Source organism: Amblyraja radiata, chromosome 23 (assembly GCF_010909765.2).
Source record: "Amblyraja radiata isolate CabotCenter1 chromosome 23, sAmbRad1.1.pri, whole genome shotgun sequence".
In the NCBI taxonomy this organism is placed as follows: Eukaryota; Metazoa; Chordata; class Chondrichthyes; order Rajiformes; family Rajidae; genus Amblyraja; species Amblyraja radiata.
The window spans coordinates 36259537-36286585 of NC_045978.1; the positions used below are offsets into that span (position 1 = coordinate 36259537).

The window sequence follows — 27049 nt, forward strand, 5'->3', positions numbered from 1 at the left end:
TGACGCCGCCCACATGGGCATCCCGGGGCAGATGCCACTATCTCGCATGCCCAGGAACAGTACTACTGGCCGGCTGTAAAGAGCTACGATAACGCACAGTTGTCTTTACTGCTTTTATTATTATTAACTCACATTCAATACTGCACTAGCTGTACGTGGTCCGTCACACGAGCTAGAGAGGGATCAAGGGGTGGGGAGGTTACATTTATACTTGGGATATAGGGAGTGGTTAGTAGTGGTGAGGTCACTATATTAAAGGAACATCTACATCCTTTCCCTTGGAAACAAACAATACAGTAGTGACATAGCGACCACGTCTCATGCGCTACGAGCAGGCAGGCAAACAGTTAAACAAGCAGAGGAGCATACAGCTAGGCAAAATCACCATAACGGACAGGCGGCTTAACCAGTCGACCGGACCGGGTCCGCAGCTCGCCATCTCCTCCCTCTGCAGGAAGAGCAGCAGCCGAGGCGGTGGAAGGAGCCGGGGAACAGGGAGGAGAAAGAGCCGGCGGAGGCTGAGGCGGGGAAATAGCGGCAGAATCGGGTGGACGGGCAGGCGAGCTAGGGGAAGCAGGTGGCGAGTGAGGCTGAGAGAGCTGGGAAGGCAGGGACCGAGGCATACGCGGGACGGCAGGCAGAGTTTCGGGCAGGGGAGGGGAGAAGGGGACGGCAGGAGGCGGAGGAGGCTCGTTGACGGGACGGAGATGTTGGCGGGTCCTCCTGTAAATAGTGCCGTCGTGGTCGACAAGGTAGGAGCGCGGCGATCCAGCATCACCGACAACGGTGGCAAGCTTAGAGGGACCGGAGGGGGACTGCATCCGGACGACTTGGCCGGGGAACAGACGCGGAAGGGGGCGGCATGACTGGTCGTGGGAGCGCTTCTGCACTTCGTGCTTGTGAGCAATGCGCTCCTGGACAGCAGCAGGCTTGAGGGGAGAAGGCACGAGGGACCGCTGGGTCACAGGGAGTGGAGGTCTCGTAGTGCGAGACATCAGCCGTTTGGCCGGCGAGCCCAGGGCAGGGTCGCGGGAGATGTTGCGGATATTAAGAAGAGCTAAGTAGAAATCGGATTCGGACAATCTACAATGTTCCAGCAAGTCCTTGGCACTGCGGACAGCGCGCTCCGCCAGGCCGTTACTCTGCGGGTATTCTGGACTGCTGGTGAAATGGCGAAAGTTCCAGCTGGCAGCGAATCCCCGGAACTCGGCACTGGTGAACTGGCTGCCGTTGTCAGATTGGAGGGTAGCCGGGGAGCCGAAGGTGGCGAAGTGGCGGCGCAGCTTCCCGATGACGGCCGAAGAGGAGAGGGAGTGCAGCTGATCAACTTCGAGCCAGCTGGAATAGGAATCAACAAGGACCAGAAAGTGCTTGCCACGCCACTCGAAAATGTCAGTGGCGAGGGCCATCCATGGAAGTTCAGGGGCAGGCTGTTGCAAAAGTGGCTGGCGTTGCGGACGGGGAGCAAGGCTATTGCAGGTAGCGCAGGCGGAGACCCTGTCCCGGATGTAATCGGCCATCCCGGGCCAGTAGAATTGACTCTGGGCGTGTGACAGAGTGGCCTCGGCCCCAGGATGACCGCGGTGGGCGGATTCGAAATAGTGAGCGTGCAGCACAGCGGGCACGACCACCTTGTGTCCCTTCACCACCACGCCGTCGTGCAGGACAAGCTCATCGCGGACCAGGAAGTACGGATCAGCACCGGCAGGTAGAGATGAACGACGGTCTGGCCAGCCCTGCCTGATGACGTCGGCAAGCTGCTGCAGGGCAGGATCCAGGGCAGTGTGCTTGACCAGGGATTGCATCTGCTGAGAAGGCACAATGTTAAGGTTAAGCACCATCAGGTCGGAGGACTCGTATGGGTGTCGGGCAGTGGATACCAGGGGTGCACGAGACAGCGTATCGGCCACAAACATGTCCTTGCCTTTTCGGTACACTATTTGAAAGGTGAAGCGTTGAAGCTGCAGCATCATACGCTGCAGGCGGGATGAGGCGGCGTGAATCGGCTTGTTTAGGATGGTGACCAGCGGCTGGTGGTCAGTCTCGATAAGGAAGTTGTTGCCCAGGATGTAATCCTTGAACTTCGAGCAGGCAAACACCACGGCAAGGAGCTCCTTCTCGATCTGAGCATAGCGCTGCTCAGCGGAGGTCATGGTGCGGGAAGCGTAGGAGACGGGTAGCTGCAGCTTGTCGTAGAGCTGCAGGCAGGCGGCACCGAGGCCGAACTTCGAGGCATCGCAAGTCAGGACGATGGGGCGCTTCAGGTTGAAAAATTTTAGAGTAGGTGCTCGGACCAACTGGGACTTCAGGGCTTCGAAAGCCGACTGATGGTGCGGGAACCAAACCCAGGCGACGTCCTTCTTGGTCAGTTCCCTCAAAGGCGCGCTCATTTCGCTGAGGTCGGGGATGAACTTCCCCAGGTAACCATGTCGCGCAGCGTTGATTCCACCTTGTCCTTCATGGCGAAGGAGACGCGGTGTGGCGGGCGGATCACAGGTTCAACATCGGGGTCGACGACAATCTTGTAGCAGCTGGGCAGCTTGCCCAGCTTGTCGTCGAAACGGTCGGGGTATTCCAGCAGGGGGTCCATGAGGGTCCGCACCAGTTGGATGTCACGGTGGAAGGAGACCAGGCCGAGGTCCTGACACGCCCGGGCACCCAGCAAGGTAACGCTGTCAGAGTCTAGCAGATAAAAAGTGAGGGGCCGAGAGGCCTGCAGGATCTTGCAGTGCAGGGTTGCCTTTCCCACGGGAACGAGAAGCCCTCCCCCGTAAGCATGTAGGCGGGAGTTGTCAACAGTGACTTTCTCATCGGTTCTAATCTTTTTGAAAAGGCTTGTTGACATTACATTTGTAACTGCCCCCGTGTCTAGTTTCGCAGTGAAGGTCGAACCATTAACAGTAACCCAGTAGTGACCTCACCACTACTAACCACTCCCTATATCCCACTTCTGACACCATGTAAAGAGTTACGATAACGCACAGTTGTCTTTACTGCTTTTATTATTATTAACTCACATTCAATACTGCACTAGCTGTACGTGGTCCGTCACACGAGCTAGAGAGGGATCAAGGGGTGGGGAGGTTACATTTATACTTGGGATATAGGGAGTGGTTAGTAGTGGTGAGGTCACTATGTTAAAGGAACATCTACACCGGCCATGGCTAAGTACATCCAGGCCAGGGTGGATTCCTGTCCGGACTGTAACTCTCTTGCCCCGCATCAGCAAAGACAGCCGCTCTTGCAGCAGCCTCATCACCACTAACCACGCCCCATCATATTAGTATAACTGTAGTATCCTCCCTTTGTTCCCCCCACTAGGTCCCAGTACGCCTGAAGGCTGGATGCAGTCAGTGCTGGGACGTGTGTGCCATGTGCTATAATAAAGTACCAGTAAAGGTTACAGTGTGTCAGATATCACTCCTTTACAATGAGGAACTGAGTTAATGGTGAACCCCAAATAATCCCTTTAGTTTGAAGGCTTTAATTTTGATTTAATTGGATGGATAATGAATCCTAGTTTCCAAATAATTGTTAAGTGGCTGTTACCGTTTGTTCAGCCCGTCCTAAGTTTCCACACAATTAGTATGTCATCCAAAGAAGCCATTACCATTGTGTGGCTGGTTGTCATATTTTGTAAATAACCTAGGTGCTAATGTAAACACATTAGGTAGTGCTCTATACTGCTAGAGCTGAGCCATCCAATTAGATAAAAATAACGTCCGTGGTCACCTGTTATGGGTACTGAAATTGTAAGCATCCTTTGAATCAATGCTTGCCATTTTCGTTCTTAAAACGAATATACTTAACAATAGAAAAGGTTTGTGTTCTTTCAAACGAATATATCGTTTTATTTATTTTTCACTTTTTTTCCCTTTTTTTTCCCTTTAAATTTCCATCTTTTTTATTTATTTATTTAATTTTATAATATATGGTCCCTAGATAAGGGACATATCAGACATTTAAACTGATAAGAACAGATATTATACTTGATCTTAGCCAAAAAGCCGAGATCTGATCTATGATTGATGCGTCAAGCGCCATATCCTATTTTGTTAGGAAGGGAATGCGTAGATAATAATTCTTCCCTTGCAATGCAGCTAAAACCCCATCTGTTGCTGATGTCCAGTGTCTGTATCCCATATGACATATTTGGTAATTGGTGATTATGTCTGGATACGAGTAGATCGGCATCTGGTGTTCCATATCGTGTAGAAACATCAGCAAATACTATAGCCCAATATCCATTTGGTGTTCTCCTCCAAATTCCTCTCTCGATATATCAGCTCGACTAGAAGATTATGTGTTGTAAAATTCTATTGTGTATCCCCGGATACTGTTTAAGATATGAGTGTCAAAAAGTTATTTATTCGATGTCTTCTCGCACCAACCTCCTTGCTTCCTTCTGGTTTTACTGTTTTCTTCTGGATCCCCGAGGCCGTGTGTTGTGGGTGTACACATCTTCCAGCATAGGGGCGATACCTTTGAGGATGATGTTTGGACATTTAGATGAACTCCAGTTTGGCTTCATTGTCCAACTCCTTGACCTTCTAGATAGGTCACCCCCAAATAAAAAGATTTTGCTAGGAGGTTTCGGGTTTACACAGTCCCGCGTCAATCCCGGTTGGATGTAACCAGATGCATAAATTGATTAGTTTAGTACATTCAGGGATTTACAATCCCCGGTGGCAAGTGACAGCTATGGTGTCAGCTAATGTTTGCCCCTGCAGTAGATAGAAAACATATGGTCTATGCTGGCTTCTAACCTGGTTTGTAGATCTTTCCCAGTTAGCTTTACTCACAGCTGTACTGTTGTTCCCCCTGAAACATAGACAGACAGTCCCGTGTGACGTCCCAGATGGGAATGGAATTTGTTTGTCAATTTTTGGACTGCTAAATCCTTCAGTCACAACATAAGTATTCCTGTATTTCTATCAGGAAAGGACCAATAATGCACTCTATGTACTTTGTGACTTAGAAAAGGCATCACCTCATTGTTACAGCTCTTACATCTGTTTACCTGTCCAGGGTTTGCCCTAGACTTGACCCCAACACTCTTCTGACAGAAGAGTCTACTGGGGAGAGAGAAGCATGATTATAGCCCTATAGAAAAGGTGCTGCTTCCTTCCCCCTGAGTCTGTTTTTCCCTCAAACACTTCCCTGTAATAGTAGAAGTGAAATACAGCCCTGTATAAGGTGCTGCTATGGGACTTACCCACTGGAGGATTTCTTCTTGGACCTGCATCGCTGCAAAACGGTATGTTCTCGCAGGTGCAGGCCCCGCAGTGCCAATGCGGTGCAGTGTACACGGCCACTGTGCCGCCGGTATCCCCGTTGGCCTGCGGTGCTCCAAAGCGCGGTGCAGTGCTCACAGCACTGAGCCGCCCGTACTGCCGTTAGCCTGCGGTGCTCCAACGCGGTTCAGTCCCTCGGGGAGCTGGCCACTCGCAAACCGCAGGTATGGCAGTTTTAACGCGGTGCAGTGCTTCCCGCACTGTGCCGCTCCTTCTCCTTGGGCCTGCGGTGCTCCAACGCGGTGCAGTCCTCTCGGGGAGCTGGCCGCTCGCAGCCGCAGGTCTGGCAGTTTTAACGCGGTGCAGTGATTCCCGCACTATGCCGCTCCTTCTCTACTTGGGCCTGGGGAGCTCCAACGCGGTCCAGTCCTCTCCGGGAACTGGCCGCTCGCGACCCAGGCCCAGCGGCTCCAACGCGTACTCAGTGCTCTCGGGCACTGACCGCTTGCCGCTATTTTTAGTGCTGTGGAAAACCCCAGCACCTTCCAGCCCCTCGGACCCATGTAACATAGGTCCGTGGGGCTGTTGTCCGAGCCGTCGGAATGACGGCTCCAGAATGCTCCACCGCTGTCGGCGTCCTGCTGGAGCTGAGGTCGGCTCTGGCTCCCGTTTAAGGGAGATAGTGGTTCCCCCGGCCGTTGCTGGCTGCCGTTCTGCAGACTCTCCCCAGCCAGTTTTCATCAGCCTGCCTGTAAAAAAGGTAAGTCAAGAAACTAAGTTCTCCTACCTTACTTGTTTCAGGTTCAACCCTGCCGTTTGGGAGGAACGTCCTCCCCTCGTAATGACTTGTTCACAATGCGTGTAGCGATAATGACACACGTGCGTAGTGGCGGGTTCTTCATGTAGTCACTCACGTGACTCCGAAGTAAAATCAGAATTAAAGGACGTTCCTTTAGGAAGGAGATAAGGAGGAATTTCTTTAGTCAGAGGGTGATGAATCTGTGCAATTCTTTGTTATGGTGGCTGTGGAGGCCAAGTCAATGGATATTTTTAAGGCAGAGATAGATAGATTCTTGATTAGTACGAGTGTCAGGGGTTATGGGGAGAAGGCAGGAAAATTGGGTTAATTCTGCTCCTATCACATGATTTTACTACCTTATACCAAAGACACAGTCCCTAGAAGATCGTAGTTGCTGAAGTTTGTATTGTGTAGTGTTGGGGTTGGGGGGGGGGGGGGGGGGGGGAGAGGTGGGGGTGGGGGTGGGGGTGTGTGTGGATTGTCACATCTCAGACTGTCACTGCCTCAGTGCAGCACTGGAACAAGAACCTCAGCTGCGTGATCAGGTTGACTCGGACTTGGATATAGTCCTCTGGATCCTACACTTGATCATAGTCCTCTGGCTACAGGACAAAAATTGTACGGTTGGATCTATAAACACGGATACCATCTTAGTCCAGACTGCTCTTAATGAACCAATATAATTGTTACCTTGTGAACAAAACTAATGAACAATAGTCAAGTTTGTAGTACAGGTGCACAACCTTTTATCCGAAGATCCAAATAACGAAAACCTCCGAATAGCGGCCATTTTTTCGGTCCTTGAAGAAAGGTCCTTGAAAACGTTCACCGAGGGCGGCCCGCAGAGGTGACAGCGGAACCTCCGGTCGGTCCTCGAAGAAAGGGGAACTAAATCCCCATTCATAAAAGAGAAGGTGAGGGTATATTGCGCGGGAGGGTTAATAATTGACAATATGCTGCTGCCTGCCCGCTGAGTTAAAAAGTTCCCACGGTAGACTCACGATACACAGTGTTTCGTGAGTCTTGCGTGGGAACTTTTTAACTCAGCGGGGCAGGCAGCAGCAGATTGTCGATCGCTTCAGTTTCACCCCACCTACACCCCTCTGCTTCCCGGCCATGTGTGTGACCCCTTCCCTCCCCTCTCCAGCTCCCCGCTCATTGCACCGGCGCGGGGGCTTTGCACTGTCTTCAAGTCGGCGATTGCAGCAGGACCGTGCCAGTCACCGGAGACGTCAGGACCAACGGGACACCGACCCCCAGGCCCACTGCAAGCACGGAGATCCCAGAGACCCACAGCCAACAACAGCCCAGCCCAGCACCCCTCCAACTACAGAGGAACCTGGGTTGCGGATGACGGGGTGCAGCTCGGGGCGTCGTAGGGGCCCATCGGGGAGCGGGTTCCTGTTGGTCTTGACGTCTCCGGCCACCTGCCATCCTCCGGGAACCGTACCGCCCTTGCAGGAGAGTGGGGTTGTTTGTTGTTGCAGAGGGAGGGGGCAAGGGCGGTACAGTTCCCAGTCTCAGCTCCAGTCCAGGGGGGTGGCCGGAGACGTCAGGCCCAACGGGACACCGACCCCCAGGCCCACTGCAAGCACGGAGATCCCAGAGACCCACAGCCAGCAGCAACTCCAGCCCAGCCCCGCTCCAACTCCAGAGGAACACGTAGGGGCAGAAGCTGATGGTGTGCAAGGTACGTCTTGTTCTTGGGGTGGCGGATGAGGGGGCGCAGCTCGGGCTGTGGGCAAACTGCCACTTGTCGCCGTAGCGGCCCATCAGGGAGCGGATTCCTCTGGAGTTGGAGGGGGAGGGGTGTATTGTGCTGTTTGATCGCCCCCTGCTATCCCAGGGACAGGGAGACACAGCGGCTTTTTAGACTGGTGGGCAATCACTTCCAAAGTTCTGCCCACACAGTCAGTACACCTCTCCTACACTGCATTTCATACAAACATTTATTCTGCAAGAAAAAACTACATTGAAGACTCAAACTCGCGACCGAGTTTACTGCCGGGATCAAGGCGCAAACTCGCGACCTTGCGGATATGAGCCGAGCACTCTACCACTGAGCCAGCCATTAAAATCTACGCTAAAAAAATTCCATTCCGAAGACCGACAAATTCTGAATTACGAAAAGTGTCTGGTCCCAAGGCTTTCGGAAAAAAGGTTGTGCACCTGTACCTGCAAGTTCACTGCATGACTTGGCCCTATACCTTTTTCAAGAGGTTCAGATATAGTTTGACAGATAAATATCCAATGTAACTTAATGTGGAGAGAGGTTCGATCATTATTTTTGGGCAAAGCTTCTCTCTGCTTTTAATAGTGATTTCATAAATAGAAGCTCTAATCGGCCTCTTCTCTCACACTCATCCCTAGAGTACTGATTTTGATGCTGCCATCTGCACACCTTCAATCCAGTCAAAATTGACCAAATAGATTGAACACCATCTTCTAGCCTCTGTGGTCCCAATACTACACTTAATCTCACCACTGAGCTATTAAGATCTTCTTAACCTGTTGGAAATCCATCACGAAACTCGATAATGTCCATGTACATTGTCTGCTCAATGAAACTAATGAGCAAGAAATGAGGTCAGAAAGTAAAATGCTAAGGAATGGCATTGAGCTGTGACTTCCCAGCTGGCATTTCCTACTGATTTTATTTTACTTTCTGTATTTTGTTTTACTGAAGGAAATCTGTAGCAGAGGGCGATCGCTGTTTCATTTGCAGTGCAGTTACCAAGCAAGTCCCAGAGAGGCTGGCTAGATGCGGGGAGTTGCTGCATGAGTGAAAAGTTAATTAAGGCGAGTGCATTGCGGCCAATGAATGTGAAATGAGCGCAGGAAAAATATTCATGCAAACTGTTTAAAAAGATGAAAATATTATAAAGGTTAAGGCTGGGATTACTCTCAGGCAAGTGTTGTCATTCAAATTGATTTTAAACAAAGAAAACAAAGGCTTTTGTCTCCTAGTGAATATGCATAGATGTTGTGAGTTTTGATTCTGAAAAGGGCAAATGTTTTGGCTCATGCAGAAACACAAGCTAAAGGAGTGACTTTGTCCCCAGCAAGTCACTAAATTCTGGTGATCTACCTGCTGTGACTTTTAAACATTAAATATCGCAGTGACATCACGATGGTGACCTCAGCCCACGGTGAGGACCAGTGGCGGACCTACGTTTTTGGGGCCCTGAAGCTTGAAGTGTTGTGGGGGCCCCTTCGCAACCAGCAACGAGATCTGGGTAACCACAGTTATCTTCTTCAATGGGGTTGTTCCACGACAGGCTGGCTAGGACCCCGGCAAGGTCCAGGGGCAGCGCCCCCGTTGGGGGATCAGGAGGCAACGCATGGAAGCTCCTGCATTTTCAGTAAATTGAAAGTGATTCTCAAGCTTTCTGCTGGTAGTTTACATAACGGAAGCTTAGAATTTTTCTAACACATAAGCAATAACCCCCAAAAGATATATATTTCATTAAATAGACAATAGACATTTCTATGATCATCCACAATCAGTACCCCATTCATGCCTTCTCCCCATATCCCTTGACTCTGCTATCTTTAAGAGCTCTATCTATCTCTTTCTTGAAAGCCTCCAGATAATTGGCCTCCACTGCTTGAAGATAGCGGAGTCAGGGGATATGGGGAGAAGGCAGGAACGGGGTGCTGATTGTTGATGATCAGCCATGATCACATTGAATGGTGGTGCTGGCTTGAAGGGCCGAATGGCCTCCTCCTGCACCTTTTGTCTATTGTCTATTCACAACTCTCTGTGTGAAAAGTATTTCCTCATCTCCATTCTAAATGGTCTACCCCTTATTCTTAAACTGTGGCCCCTGGTTCTGGACTCTCCCAGCATTGGAAACATGTTTCCTGCCTCGAGCGTGTCCAAACCCGTAATAATCTTACGTTTCAATAAATGGCCTCATATAACTAAAACCCAATCACAAAGTTAGTTAAGCAATGCCATGCACGGACGTTTTCAGATTAGCAAAGGGGCATTGCAAAGAAAATATTCAACTGCATGGATTAGGAATGGAGGCATCGAGGGGCAGAAGAGGGAAGGGTCTTGACCCGAAACATCACCTATTCCTTTTCACCCGAGATGCTGTCTGATCCGCTGAGTTACTCCAGCTTTCTGTGTCAATCTTCGGCAGAAGAGAAAGCGGGTGTGAATTTAGGGGAGAGGTGGCTAAGGGCATGAGGAGAGGGGAAGAGAAGGATAGGGGATAAAACTAGTAAACAGATTTGGACGATGTTTCTGTGTATGCTGTATTGATCGTATACAATGTCGTATGTCTGTTGATATGTTGCTGCACCAGGTACTGCAGTAAATTGGATGTTTAGTTTAGTATAGTTCAGAGATATGGTGCGGAAGAAGACCCTTTGGCCCACCGAGTCCGCATCGACCAGCGACTCCCGCACATTAACACCACCCTACACACACTAGTGACAATCTTACATTCGTACCAAGCCAATTAGCATACAAACCTGTGCATCTTTGGAGTGTGGGAAGAAACCGAAGATCTCGGAGAAAATCCACGCAGGTCACGGGGAGAATGTACAAATTCCGTACAGACAGTACCCGTAGTCAGGATTGAACCCATGTCTCTGGCGCTGTGAGGCAGCAACTCTACCGCTGCACCACTGAGCTGTTTTGTTCATCATCAAAACAAGATGCTTGGCTGAATTCCACTCTTACAGAGTATACATGCAGCTCCGTCAAGCCTTTGGAATCTACATTAGCCACAAGTTTGGTGTATAGCAGCTGAGAGGGAAGAATGGGATTACAAAAAAAGAGCAGTAATGATGGCAGCTAGTGTATGGGGGTGGTGGTGCAGTGAAATTGGTCAAGAGTTTCGCCATTTGTGCTTAATGAGGTTTGTGAGAGAGAAAATGCAAACGAAGGAACATAAAAGCGGTGAACTTCAGACTTGGAGGAATTACCCTGCAAGTCAGGAATTGTTAGTGCCCAGAGAAAAACCAAACCAATATTATTGATAGATGATCTACAGCAGAACTCCCTGGTTCTGATACAAATTGGGTTACCTGAGGCTATAGAATTCAATGCTGAATCCAGAGAGCTGCAGTGTTCAGATGGAAAATGAAATGCGGTTCTTCAGAATTACATAGGTCAGAGGCACTGGTCATAACCTTTCAGCCATTTACAGATTCAGGGGTGGTGTCTAAAGAAGGGAAAATTCTGAATGTTTATGTCAGAGAGGACTCTCTTGAACTTCTACAGGTGTAGAGTATATTGACTGGTTACATCACGGCCTGGTTCGCCAACGTGAACACCCAGGAGAGAAGAAGACTGCAAGGAGTGGTGAACACTACCCTGTCCATCATAGGTTCTGACATCACCACCATCAAAGGGATTGACAGTTCACTGCCTCTTATCATCAAAGACCCACACCACCCTCACCACACTCATTTTGCCATCGGGAAAAAGGTACAGGAGCCTAAAAACTGTAACAACTAGGTTCAGAGCAGCTACTTCTCTAAAACCTTCAGGCTATTAAACACTACAACCTCCAAATAAGCTCTGAACTACATAGACTTGGGGGCATTGGTTTTGTCTTTTTGCACTATTATTGTTTGTTTGTTTTTATGTGTATGTATGAGCGAGACCCTTCTTCAGTCTCGACCCGATTCTGAAGTCACCCATTCGTTCTCTCCAGAGATGCTGCCTGTCCCGCTGAGTTACTCCAGCATTTTGTGTCTATCTTCGATTTAAACCAGCATCTGCAGTTCTTTCCTATTTTTATCATATACTAGACTAAGTGGGTCTAGTCCCAGCATCACATGGGAGGGCTGGTCACCCAACGCAATATTCCACCTCTCCACCAATTCCAATATTGCTGGACAGTGGGGGGGGGGGGGGGCAGGGGGGGGGGGGGGCAGGGGGGGGGCTTTCTGTTGCGCTAGTATGGGTGTTGTGGGCTGAACGTACTGGTTTCCAGAGGGCTAGTATAGACATTGTGGACCGAATGGATTCTTGGGCTGGCAGCTCAGTCACTGAGGCCTAGCAGTACAGTCACTCGGACCTGGCAGGCTGGCAGCTGAGAAACTGCCAGAAATTCTGCCCAAAACAGGTGACAGACTGTGAGAGAGAAGGGGGAGAGGGTGGACTGAATGACACACACAGACTCATTCACTCACACACACATGCAGATGCACACGCACACACACACAGACTCATTCTCTCTCACACACACACACACACACACACACACACACACACACACACACACACACACACACACACACACACACACACACACTCACTCACACACACACACACACACACACACACACACACACACACACACACACACACCCAATACTAAAATGCCTAGAATGACACACACAGACTCATTCACTCACACACACATGCAGACGCACACGCACACACACACACACATAGACTCATTCTCACACACACACACACGCACGCGCGCACACACACACACAGACACACCCAGACTCATTCACACACACACACACACACACAGACTCATTCACACACACAGACTCATTCACACATGCACGCGCACACATGCACGCACACAGACTCATTCACACACACACACACACACACACACACACACACACACACACACACACACACACACACACACACACACACACACACACACACACACACACACACGCACACACACACACAATACTAAAATGCCAAGTACCTTCAGAACGTGCTGCATATACAGTGTGTAAAACAAATGTTTAAAGCCTCCTGTAGAGGCTGCTGCTGCTGAAGCAAAAATATGCTTTAAATAGCATCCAAAAAACACACTCACCATAGACAGAGCAGTCAGCTGTCTTGAATTATTCAATGGCGCCTGCACTCGGCACCATCTTGACGTCACCCTCTCACTTCTTGCCACGAGCGGGAAATGACGCGCTCAGCGCCAGCATGCCGCTAACCGGAAATTACGTCATCTGCGCCATCTTGCAACTAAGCGAAAATCACAGAATGAGCGCCAATTTTGAAATTAAACACGGTCCTGATCTAATAAAATGTTTATTCACGCTTTATCCATCCGAAAACTGTTGCAAGCAAGCCCTTTAAAAGCCAAGCCAATTGGACAAAAACACTTTGCAAGCCAACAAAACACATTTGCTGAAAGTCCTTTAAAAAGCCAACCTAATTGGGCAAACACTTTGCAAACAACAAACACATTTGCTGAAAACCACATCTCGGGGACTCATCGTGGAGTAGACGTGCGTTCAGTGTTATTCGCAGCTCAGAGAGCCGTGACCCTCTCGCTTCCTCCGTCTGACAGAAACTGATCGAGCCATGACACTTCCGGATTTTATCGTCCCTCCCCCCTGCCGCCAGTGGGGGCAGCAGAGAGAATGGCAATTTAAAAAAACCCATTAATATCTCTTTGATTTTTCATCTGGTCCAGTCTGGCAGAGGGAGGCTCTGAGCGAGGTGGCCAAAAATGACAGCTGTAAGTGGCGGCGTTCTCTTGGAAATCATATCGCAGTGAGTCAAAAGCGGTCAAGTTCTTACTTTTAGTAATATAAGATACACACACTGAACTTTTTTTCTCATTTATTATATTGTTTACAGAGTACTATGTTTACATATTCTGTTGTGCTGATCAAGTAAGAATGTTATTGTTCGAGCTGGGAGGTTTGACATTAAAACACATTTGAGGTTTTATAAGGTCATAAGGAATAAGTGCCAAGAGCCAAGAGTGTTTTATTGTCATATGTCCCGGCCGAGACAATGAAATTCTTACTTACTGCAGCACAACAGAATATGTGAATATGTAAACATAGTACATAACGGGGGAAGAGAAAAAAATAAAAAGCTCAATAAATAACAAATGTGGTGCAAATAACAAATAATAATATAGTCTTTTGCAGTTCAGAGCTCATAGCTTATTCGCTGTTGTGTTCGTTATTCGTTATTCGTTGATGGCTGTAGGGAAGCAGCTGTTTCTGAACCTGGATGTTACAGTTTTCAGCCTCCTGTACCTTCTTCCTGATGGCAATGGTGAGATGAGTGTGTGGCCAGGATGGTGTGGGTCCTTGATGATTTTGGCTGCCTTTTTGAGGCAGCGACTACGATAGATCCCTTCGACGGTGGGGAGGTCAAAGCCGGTTATGGACTGGGCAGTGGTCATAACTTTTTGTATTCTTTTTTGCTCCTGGAAGTTCAAGTTGCCAAACCAGGCCACGATGCAATCAGTCAGAACGCTCTCTATCGTGCACCTGTAGAAGTTTAGGAGAATCCTCCATCGACATGCTGAATCTCAGTAATCATCTCAGGAAGTAGAGTCGCTGATGTGCCTTCTTTTTCATTCTTTAGAATTATTCTTTGGATATTCTTTAGATATTCTTTAGAATATCCACTGACTTGACCTCCACAGCCTTCTGTGGCAAAGAATTCCACAGATTCACCACCCTCTGACAAAATACATTTCTCATCATCTCTAGGCTATGACCTCTAGTCCTAGACTCTCCCACTTGTGAAAACATCCTCTCCACATCCACTCTATCCAAGCCTTTCACTATTCTGTATGTTTCAATTAGGCCCTCCCTCATTCCTCGAAACCCAGCAGAAAACCAGAGACTTAAAGAGCAGAAGAGATGCCTCTACAGAGTAGAGAAGATCCAGCAGCTCACTGACCAGTGTGACACATGCGGATTCTTCAATGTTACCTATGCCGCCTGCACCCAAATACCCAAGACACCAGTTTCTGATATCCCACATGTCCTGGAGTGTATACCTTTTGTTCAGCACAGACATTGTGGGACGAATGGACAGTTCCTGTGCTGTTCCCTTCTCTGTCCTATGTGTAGGAAGGAACTGCAGATGCTGGTTTACACCGAAGATAGACACAAAATGCTGGTGTAACTCAACGCGACAGGCAGCACCTCTGGATAGGAGTGATGGGTGATATTTCGGGTCGAGACTCTTCTTCAGGCTCAGAGCCACCCTATACACCACCTCTCTGTGGGCCAAGACCGAGTTGAGCATGAAGGAACTGCCTGGCTGTTGGTGCCTACTGGAAGGAACACTCTATAGTCCTCTTCAGCTCACACACAGTCCTTGATGTGAGCCCTTGCTTGTAAGCCACAGTAGCCCACTTCACTGTCACCCGACCAACAGGCCACATCTCAAGTGCAAAACAACGCTACCTTGGAGGTTGATGTGACCTCCCTGCTGAGGTTCCAAAAGAGGAAGGTGGGGTGCAGGATTCACAATCTCTTCCAACCTCCCTGGGAGGAGATGCTGCAATCACGATGGCCTTCAAGGAGTTTACTCATGGCTGTTCCACATGTGATGGATGTGGAAAGGATGTTTCCACTGGTGGGAGAGTCTAGGACCAGAGGTCATAGCCTCAGAATTAAAGTACGCTCTTTTAGAAAGGAGGTGAGGAGGAACTTTAGTCAGAGGGTAGCTAATCTGTGGAACTCATTGCCACAGAGGGCTGTGGAGGTCAAATCAGTGGATATTTTTAAGGCAGAGATAGACAAATTCTTGATTAGAATGGGTGTCAAGGGTTATGGGGAGATGGCAAGAAAATGGGATCAGGAGGCACGTATGCGGACGTGGCGCCGACGGATGATAATCCGAAGCAAAGAAGTCGAAGCCAAAGAACCGAATGGAAATGAGGCCAAAACGCCAAAAAACCGAAAGAGTACGAAGACGAAACGTCAACTAACCGAAAGGAGGGGAGGCCGAAATGCAAACTAACTGAAAGGGTGGGATGCCTAAAAGTCAACAAACCGAAAAGCTTGCCTTTCACTTAGTTGGCGTTTCGTCTTCGTACTCTTTCAGTTTTTTGGCATTTCGGCCTAGTTTCCATTCGGTTCTTTGGCTTCGACTTCTTTGCTTCGGCTTCTCGTCCGTCGGCGCCACGTCCGGGTACCCAGGAAGCAGAGATCAGCAATGATTGAATGGTGGACTAGACTCGATGGGCTGAATGGCCTAATTCTACTCCTATAACTTGTGAATTTATGAACTTCAAAATGTTGTAACTACAAGAGCCTGGGAAAAGGTGTCCCACTTCCCAGAACATGGAGCCTCTTCCCTGGGGGGGACAGACATCCATTGTTTGATTTTCCATCGCATTTGGTGCTCCTAGCACAGCCTTAGACATTGTAGGAGGGGATCATTCGGCCCATCAAGTCTATGCTGGCTGCTGGTTGAGCAATCGTGTCAGTCCCATCCTTTCCCACAGTCCATGTTATTCTCTGTGAAGTGCCTGTCCACTGCCCTTTGAAGGTGATGATTAATTTACTGTGAATTATAGATTATAACTGCTCACTCAATAAAACATGCATTTTCTTACATTCCCCTTGTGTTTTTGTTTAAAATTTAAAACCCGTGTGGCCTGGCACCTTAAAGCATCAGCAATTGGGAGCAGCTTGCGTTAAACATTCCAACCTCCACCACCCCTCTCAATGTGTTCTAGATTCCAGACACCTTCTGGATGAGAAGATTTTACGTGATATTCCTACAAACCTCCACCATCTGCTTTTATCCCTGCTTTCTCTGAGTGTGTGCACATTTTTCATACAAAGGGTGGTGGGTGTAAGGAACAAGCTGCCAGAGGAGGAAGTTGAGGCTGGGACTATCCCAACGTTTAAGAAACAGTTAGACAGGTCCATGGATAGGACAGGTTTGGAGGGATATGGAACAATTGTTGGCAGGTGGGATTAGTGTTGCTGGGACATGCTGGCCGGTGTGGGCAAGTTGGGCCAAAGGGCCTGTTTCCATGCTGTATTACTCTATGACTCTACCTGTGAATCTAAATGTGATGTACTGTAGCCTCACTGCTGGGTTGGGGTGAGCTTGTTGGTGGAGTCTAGACAACACAATTTCAGCCAATTTGTATAAGAAAGAACTGCAGATGCTGGAAAAATCAAAGGTAGACAAAAAATGCTGGAGAAACTCAGTAGGTGAGGCAGCATCTATGGAGAGAAGGAATAGGTGACGTTTCGGGTCAAGACCCTTCTTCAGACAGAAGCAAATGCAAGATAGCGGCAAATATCTGTGGCAGCCAAATGTGCTTCACAGTTTCTTTTAGTTAATGCGATCAAAGTCAATATTAAAGCCAAAAGTTCTATGAACGATATGACATGATAGAACGGTTTATCCCAGGAGGGAGATTGGTCTGTCAACAGCCATAAAACACAAGATGTAGTAAACATGTAATTATAGTGATGAGTGGAAAGTCCAGGATTGGGGATGTGTACAGATTGGGGTTGATCGGGGAGTCAGTCTACTGCACGACGGAAGAGGAGGAGTTGTACAGTTTGATAGCCACAGGAAAAAATGGATCTCCTGTGGCGTTCTGTACAGCATCTTGGTGAAACCAGTCTGTTGTTGAAGGTGCCCCTCAGGTTGACCAGTGTGTCATGGAGGGGGTGAGCTGTATTGTCCGATGCTCTGCAGTTCGAGGAGCAACCTCCCCTCCAAGACCACCTCCAATGATTCCAATTCCACTCCCAGGATTGAGCCAGCACTTCCTGATGAGCTTGTTAACTCTGTTGCCGCCCTGCTACCCCAGCACATGACAGCGAAAAAGATGGCACTGGCCACCACCGATTGATAGAACATCTGCAACATCTTACTACTGACGTTGAAAGAGTGGAGCCTCCTCAGAAACTGCAGATGGCTCCGTCCCTTCTTATACAGGGCCTCAGCATTCCTGGACCAGTCCAGTTTACTGTCCAGCTAAACTCCAAGGAACTTGTATTCCTTGGCAAACTGCTCATCCACACCCTTGATGGAGACAGGGGACAGTGGTGTTCTTCTCCTCCTAAAATCCACCACTAACTCCTTATAATGTATAGTGGTTAATAGTGCTTGGTGAATTCCTCTCCCTCACAGCTGTGTGCTGAAGATCATGTCCTCTGTACCTCAGGATGGACTGAATCCACATTGGAATTCAGGAAGCAGCTCCTCGGCCACTGGGAAGAGAAGGATCCTGAGAAGGACTTCCCTGTGGCTGACAACAGGGAGACCCTTCTGTGGTAACCGACTGTCCAAATTATCTTCTTTCTTGAAGATGGTTGTGATTTCTCTGATGTCCACTGATGAGTCCAGGAATATGGAAGGTACACAAAAATGCTGGAGAAACTCAGCGGGTGCAGCAGCATCTATGGAGCGAAGGAAATAGGCGACGTTTCGGGCCGAAACCCTTCTTCAGACAGTCCAGGAATATGTTCCTCTTCCCAGATGTAGACGAGATTGCGGATTTGCAGCTGAATCAATTAGATGCATATTTTAGAACTTGAATGGAAATGCCATCTGCTCCTGAAGCCTCGTTGCCTTTTCGCTACGATGTTGTCTTTTGGGGTTCTTGTTGGTTAGGAGCGGTGGCAAGGCTGTGGAAAATAGGTTACTGTGCAATAAGGTCAAGATCACAGTTGTTATTGAGGAGGTCTTTGAAGCGTTTTTTTGTGGGTGTTGACAGCTTCTGTTCTCAGCGGATTGTTTAGACCATAGATGAAGAACCTCCACGTATAGTGTTCGATGTTGAGTGAGGGGAATGCTGTTGTGAGTACAATATGTCAGGTTATTGTTTGATTATCAGCTGGGAAAACTCTATTAAATGTCCTTCTTCCCAGGCTACTAAGTACTTCTTGCCTTAGAAATTACATTAAAATGTTTGCCAAAGTCACATTAGCCAAAGATCTCCGCCCTCCCCTACCCCCAGTCTCTGCTCTATTCTGTTTCTCACCTGGTTCAAGGCCGATGTGTTATAGCATCAATCTTCTACAATTTAATGTTCACAAGGCTTTCGGCAATGGAGGGAATTGTACTGGCTGCAGATTGTGGGTCAGGTGGTCAACCAGAGCACCTTCAGCAACAGACTGGTCCCGCCAAGGTGCAGCACCGAACACCTCAGGAGATCTTTTTCCCTGTGGCTATCAAACTGTACAACTCCTCCCCCTTCTGTCGTGGGATAGTCTGACCAATTTCCCTCCAGGATAAATGAAGTTGTATCGTATCGTATTAAGGCTCACTGGGCAGGAAAGGGAGAGCAGGCTCGGAGTTTTGGTTGGTGGTGATGGTTGACACAAGATAGTGGACACAAGACCTGAAGTGAAGGAAACCATGCCTTCAAGTCTAGTGTCATAAGGTCATAAGTTCATGTGATAGGAGCAGAATTAGGCCATTCGGCCCATCAAGTCTACTCCGCCATTCAATCATGGCTGATCTTTCTTCCACTCGCAACTCCATTCTCCTGCCTTGTCCCCATACTGCACAGCAGGGATCTTATTAGGCTAGCCATTGGGATTTTAATTCATTTTCTTTGTACGGTGCGTGATTTAGTGGCATTTTGTGAAGTTGTTCTGGTCTATTGTGTTCTAAATGATGTAGCGAGTAGCACTGGTGCAGATATCCTTGAAAAAGAGCAGAGGGAATGTTCCCAAAACAAAGACTATTTATTGCACGTATCCCACAAAGAATTAGCTATATCTTGGGACCCTGCTGGTTCCCATTGATACCAAATTGTAGTGGTTGAGTCATGGTCATAGTTATACAACATTAATCCTATGTACGTTGGTCCTCGATTTCCCTACACTGGGTTAAAGTCTTATTACATTATCTACCTTATCTATTCCTCTCATGATCATATACACTATAATATAATTTCTTATTCTCCTGTGCTTCAAGGAATAAAGTCCCAGGCTGCTCAACCTCACCCAATAGCTTAAGCCCTCAAGTCCTGGCTACATCCATGTAAATCTTCTTTGCACCCTTTCCAGCTTAACAACGTCTTCTCTATTACAGGGTGACCAAAACTGAACACAATACTCCAAATGTGGCCTAACCAATGTTTTGTACAACTTTAACATAACCTCCCAACTTCTAGACTCACCACTCTGACTAATGAAGGCCAACGTGCCAAAAGTCTTCTTGACCACCCTATCTATCTGTAATGGCAACTTCAAGGAACCATGTACCTGCAGTCCTAGATCACTCTGCTCTACAACACTCCTCAGAGTCCTGCAATTCACTGTGTAGGTCCTGCCCCGCATTCTTGCTATTGAGGGAGTGCAGCGTAGGTTCACCAGGTTAATTCCCGGGATGGCGGGACTGACATATGATGAAAGAATGGATCGACTGGGCTTATATTCGCTGGAATTTAGAAGGATGAGAGGATATCTTGTAGAAACATATAAAATTCTTAGGGGGTTGGACAGGCTAGATGAAGAAAAAATGTTCCCAATGTTGGGGGAGTCCAGAAGCAGGGGTCACAGTTTAAGAATAAGGGGTAGGCAATTTAGGACAGAATGATAGGCCGAATGGTCTAATTCTTCTCCTGGAACTTATGAACTAATGAACTTATGACTGTAATACCGACTGTTCACTTCCATTAACAGTCTCAAATCATATGTGGTTCAGACTGAAGATGAATGCAGATTTCCTTTCCTAAAGAACATTAGTCACTAGTTTTTTTACCACAATTTAATAGTTGCATGTTCACCATTCAATGGCTATCTCTGCGCTTCAATTCGCACATTCAAAGGGCCTCTATACAGTGGACAATAAAACAAGAAAAAACAAATAATGGCATGGGATTTGGTGTGATGAGAATGTGCAGGAAATAGCTTAATACATTCCAACTCAATAAAATAGAGCTGTACACTTGATAAGAACCATCATGTACAAGTCCACCTGGATTACCTGGAGTTAGATAAGCAATGAACAAATCGCTGAATCGTTCACATCTCGTATGAGATTATAGCGTGATAGATTTATCAGGTGAGTGCAGTGCTTCTTTGGAGTAATACAACCCAGACTTATGCAGTGAAAATGGTGAGACTTTGTTTAATAACCTGCAATTCATATTTTACATCACACTGCCTCGCTAGGAACACCAACCAAATCCTGCTGCATTAGGTTGAAGTATATTCAGTCCTTCAAGCATGAATGCTGAAGATTTCGTTTTAATCACACTTTCAATTTATTCTGAATTTACTTGCCAATAAGTAATTGCTCTGGAGCCACAAAGAACTGCGGCTGCCAGTTTACAAGAAAAGGCACAAAGTGCTGGAGTGACTCAGCAGGTCTGGCAGCATCCCAGGAAGGACATAGATAGGCAATGTTTCGGGTTGGACTCTTCTTCAGACTAATTAAATATTGTATCCGTTCTGGTTTGATGGAATGCCACGAATGTTTGTTACTTAGCAACAGGGAACACACTGATACACATGGATATTCTGAAGCTACACAAGGTTGGACATGAATCGGCCTCTCCGTCTTTGCATCAAATGCACTGCAGTGTAAACTTTAAGCTCCTTGCATATCTTTAGCATCCCCATGAGTCCTTCAGTGAGTGGGAATATTTTGAGTCAGCCCCCCCCACCCTCCTCCTCCCCCTCACTGCCCAGTTTGAAGAAGGGTCTCGACCCAAAACGCCACCCTTCTTTCTATCCAGCTGAGTTTTTGAATTGAATTGAATTGAATTGAATGCCTTTATTGTCATTCAGACCTTACGGCCTGAACGAAATTTTGTGCCTGCAGTCATACATACAATCATACAATAATAACAACAATAAACACCACCACAGTGAGTCCTCCAAGCACCTCCTCACTGTGGTGGAGGCAAAAATCTTAGGGCTGCAGTCTCTTCCCTCCTCTTCTCCCTCTGCGCTGAGGCGATTCCCCACCGGGCGATGGTACAAACAGTCCCGCGGCTCACCGAACCCCGCAACGGGCTGGCTCAAACACCGCGGCCCGGGGTGGTCGAAGCTGCCGCCCTCCAGTCCAACGGACGCAGCCGCTGGCCCGCGGCTTAAACCCGGGACTCCTCATTTTGTGTCTATCTCACTGCACAGACACTTAACATGGGGTGTGAGAAGAAAGAGGCACCTTTGTGTGACCCATCCCCATTGCTGATCCTTTGAGCACCTGAACTCCAAACCTCGTATTCTTTTAAATACAAGTTTGAAGCTGTTCTGCTTCCCTGTAAATTAGTCTCCTGGAACCGAGCCGAGAGCAGTGAGACGTCTAACTGAATTTTACATTTCTCCCAAGAATTTATATGCTGACATGTGTACACGTTGAGCATGTATCAGATTTTTTTTAAAAATAGCTAGATATTTCAAGCTGACACAAATAGACTGGGAATGGATTTGGCCTTTGTTTGCTTTGCCTTCTTAATGGAAAATACATTGCATTGAACACTGCAGACTGACTTTTTTTTAGTTCCTTAATAAGACTTTCCTTTCAGGCAAAGAAAAGAAGCTGTCTCAACCTTGATGGCCACTTACTCGGTTACAATTTCTCCAAAAGTGCACCAGTTGAAAATGTGCTCAGGAGTTGCTTTTCCTCTTTGATTGGAAGATTTCTGTTGGTGTCTGTCCGATTGAGAGCTGTAAGCAGTGGATTATTCAGCTATGGCTGGTTCTATTCAGACCCACTTGACAGGAATCACTGGATAATGCAGCTCCGTGTATGCTTTGATTTTATTCAACCCGGGAGACATGCACTTCAAACTGGTTGATCAGTGGTGGACACAGCCCAGACCATCATTGGCACAGCCCTCCCCACCATCGATAGCATCCACATGAGGCGCTATCTCAAGAAGAGGGCATCTATCATCAAGGATTCCCACAATCCAGGTAACACCCTCTTCTCCCTCCTGCTGTGAGCAGGAGGTACTGAAGCCTGAGGTCCCACACCGCCAAGTTCAGGGTCAACTGCAGCTCACAACCCGGTGTTACGAATATTGATTTCTCTAACTTCAAATAACCCTTGCATCCCCTCTCTCTCTGTTCCTCCCCCACACTGGTCATTGTACCAGTTTCACTGTTGTCCTGGTGAGTTCCATTGTCTGTATAACCCATTAACATCTAGCCCACAGTCACCAATGCACCGTTGCCTTGATCATCATTATGTTTTTGCATATCTTACATTCATCTGTTCTATATCTCTCTACATTATGGTCTATATCTCTCGCTTCCCTTTCCCCTGACTCTCAGTCTGTAGAAGGGTCTCGACCCGAAATGTCACCCATTCCTTCTCTCCAGAGGTGCTGCCTGTCCCGCTGAGTTACTCCAGCTGTTTGTGTCAATCTTCGGTTTAAACCAGCATCTGCAGTTCCTTCCTATAAATAACTATCAGGTTCTTGAACTAATCCACACAAGCCTAATTCTATATTAGCAATGGGACACCTTGGACCACCTTTTGCACTACCATGGACTTGTTTCTTTTCTGATTGGGTTTTGCACTAATATCTTGATTTTTGCAGTCATTTCTTTTTTTTTTACTGTCAGCATTTATGAGGTATTTATGTTTGTTATGTATGTTATATTTTTGAGCATTGCCTATGTGCCTGTGGTGTTGCTGCAAGCAAAATTTGTATTGTACCTGCACTTGACCATACTTGTGCACATGGCAATAAAATCGACTTGACTTGATTCCAGGCCTTAACATAGGGTCTCCCCTTGTCTATACATCGTGTGAGTAGCATCTCTGTGTGTTAAACCTCCAGGTGAGCAGATTAACCCTTTAACGAGTTGTCAGGGCATAACGATTTCACAGTCGCCAACACCGTTTGGGATCGGCATTCTCTGATACCCTTTTGATCAAATGGCCAAAGATGGATTTTTCCCCGAAAAGAAAGAAGCGAGAACAATTTTCGCGGTAAAAATGGAACATTCCGGAAACTCTCAGCAAGTCAGGCCGTATCTGTGGAAAGCAAAACTTTTAATGTTCCAAGACCCTTGTTCCGAAATGGAAAGGAAAGACAGACAAAAGTTCTGGAGAATCTCAGCGGGTGCAGCAGCATCTATGGGGCGAAGGAAATAGGCAACGTTTCGGGTCGAAACATTGCCTATTTCCTTCGCTCCATAGATGCTGCTGCACCCGCTGAGTTTCTCCAGCACTTTTGTCTACCTTCGATTTTCCAGCATCTACAGTTCCTTCTTAACAACATGGAAAGGAAAGAGTTGTGTTAGTTTTAAGCAGCAGAGAAGATGGGGGAGGGATGAAGTGATAGAATGAAACTACAGATCAGAGTAAGTTTTAACGATCAGAATAAGATTAGGGGAAATTTTGAAGATCACAATAAGATCAGAGTAAGTTTGGAAGATCAGAATAAGATCCAAGATAAGTTTTGTCCATGCAACATGTGAAATGATAAGGCTGAATGACATGCCCAGAAAAAAGAAAAATAAGAAAATCTGAGCTAAAATGATGAGACAGTTTTATTGCAGATTGGAAGAAAAAAGTGCTTATCTAAAGTTGGAGCGAACACTGTTTCAGGCTGCAGTGCCCTGGCCCAAATTGGGGTGTACTCACTTGAGCCCCTACAGCCAACACTGAACCATTCGATATTTCCTTGACCATCATCTGCTTTGGTCTATCATTTTCATACCTTACTCCTCCATATCTCTAGTCTCCCTCACCCTTGACACTCGTCTGAAGAAGGGTCTCGACCCGAAACATCACCCATTCCTTCTCTGCTTATCTCGCTGAGTTACTCCAGCATTTTGTGTCTATCTTCGGTGTAAACAGGCACGGTGTTCCTTCCTACTCTCTTGAGTCTTCTTCTGCTTGCGTATGGTGTGCACAGCCTAAAGTTGTCGGACAACTTGTTCTATCTGATCTTATTTGATTGTGCGCGCCGGGTTGATTGCATTCGTCGCAACGGGGCGGACTACGTGAAGGTTGCAATCTTCCACCACTCACTTGAGTCCATGTTGGGATGGTGTAAGAAGCATAGAAACATTGAAACATTGAAAATAGATGGAGGAGTAGGCCAATCGGCCCTTCGAGGCAGCACCGCCATTAAATATGATCATGGCTGATCATCCGAAATCAGTACCCCGTTCCTGCTTTCTCCCCATATTCCTTGATTCCATTAGCCCTAAGCGCTATATCTAACTCTCTCTTGAAGACATCCAGTGAATTGATCTCCACTGCCTTGCATGGCAGAGAATTCCACAGTTTCACAACTCGCTGGGTGAAAAAGTCTTTCCTCATCTCAGTCCCCTGTGACCCCTGGTTCTGGATATCCCCCACATCGGGAAAATATTTTCTGGATCAGAGGAAGAGCAGAGGGAGCAAGGACAGTAAGGTAGCAAGTGGTAGAGCGGGTGGTGAAACTGGTGCAAACCATCGACTGCAGCCTTTCATTCCCTTCAGCTTCCATTATATATCAATAATGCAGACTGCACCTCCTTTTGCAGTGGCTGACTGCAATATACAACACTGATGGCATGACTCGCGCTTGCTGGAATTTTGCCATATCTTACTCTGGCTACTTTGCACTATTTCAGCCCTTTGCCTGTCGTAAGAGTTTGATGTCCTCATCTTATGAGGTTATGGAGACGAGAGACCAAAGGGATGGTAGGTGTCCTGCAGAACAGTTTGCTGCTCTCCAGGCATGTAAGATGGGTCGAGGAGTGAAATATAGAAAGTATCCGACTGAACCTGCCTGTACTCACAATTCCAGCCAGCAGGAATATTGGTGTTAGATGCACAGGTCTCATTTAACATTGATGTATTTTATGCACAGCATTGACCTTCCGAACAGGGTCAATTGTTCCCCTTTTTTAGTTGACTGTGCTGAGATGCTGGGATATTCAGAAATAGTGCTTCAGTCAGGCTAGGCTAGAGTGGATGTGGAACGGATGTTTCCACTAGTGGGAGAGCCTAGGACCAGAGGTCATAGCCTCAGAATAAAAGAATGTCCCTTTAGGATGGAGATGAGGAGGAATTTCTTTAGTCGGAGGGTGGTGAATCTGTGGAATTCATCAGCACAGAAGGTTGTGGATGTTTTTAAGGCAGAGATAGATTGATTATTTATTAGTGAAAATGTCAGGGGTTATGGGGAGAAGGCAAGAGAAAGGGTTGAGGGGGAGAAATAGATCAGCCATGATTGAATAGCGGAGTAGACTTGATGGGCCAAAATGGCCTAATTCTACAACTATCACTTACAAACATATCTTAATCACCTTTCTTCTTTATGTTTCCTATTGACACGAGGGTTCTTATGAACCTGCACCAGTTGTTATCTCAGAATCATTATTTGGGCCAATGGGTTTTCGCTGTTTAAGAGAGAGGCTGGATAGTAGGCAGTTCGGGCTGACTGGGAGATGTGCTGTGTAGGAAAGAACTGCAGATGCTGGTTCCAATCGAAGGTAGAGACAAAATGTTGGGGTAACTCAGCGGGACAGGCAACATCTCTGGAGAGAAGGAATTGGTGACGTTTCGGATCTAGACCCTTCTTCAAACTGATGTCAATGGAGTGGGCGGGACAGTGATAAAATGTAGTCGGAGAAAGTAAGATGGGTGGGAGAACTGGGAAGGGGAGGGGATTCAGTATTCAGTATTCAGTATTTACTTTAATGTCATTTTAACTGAGTACTTACATACACAGAAGAAACGAAAAATTGTTTCTCAATCAGTTCCCGTCAGTGCAGTTAATAAAAACAGAATAAATACATATAGCTTTAAAATTAAAATTAACATATCTAAAATAGGCCTAAAAATTGAAATAAAAACAGACATTCAGACCGAACAGTGGCTTTGCTTTGACAGGTGCTTAGCTGTCTAAGTATGGGCGAGGTTAGATGTGTTGGTGTATGATGTATGGGGAGGGGACACAGTCCGTTAACCAGTCTTATTGCTTGTGGAAAGAAGCTGTGTAGCATCCTGCTGGCTTTGCAGCTGATGCTCCTGTACCTCTTCCCAGATGGCAGAATGGAGAAGATGTGGTGTGATGGATGATAGGGGATGGAGAGAGAGGGAAAGCATTGATTTGAAGTTAGAGAAGTCAATGTTCATACCACTGGGGTGTAAGCTGCCCAAGCGAAATATGAGGTGCTGTTCCTCCAATTTGCGCATGGCCTCACTCTGACATTGGAGGAGGCCCAGGACAGAAAGGTCAGATTGGGAATTGGAGGGGCAGTTAAAGTGCTGAGCAACCGGGAGATCAGGTAGGTTTAGGTGGACTAAGCGGAGGTGTTCAGCAAAACGACTGTCGAGCCTGCGTTTAGTCTCGCCGATATACAG

At 47.3% G+C, this 27049-nt stretch overlaps 1 pseudogene; it reads right to left on the minus strand.

The window, feature by feature from the left end:
• Window positions 1-3910: 3910 nt before the first annotated feature.
• Window positions 3911-4019, minus strand: LOC116986527 (annotated as a pseudogene).
• Between the last annotated feature and the right edge of the window lie 23030 nt (window positions 4020-27049).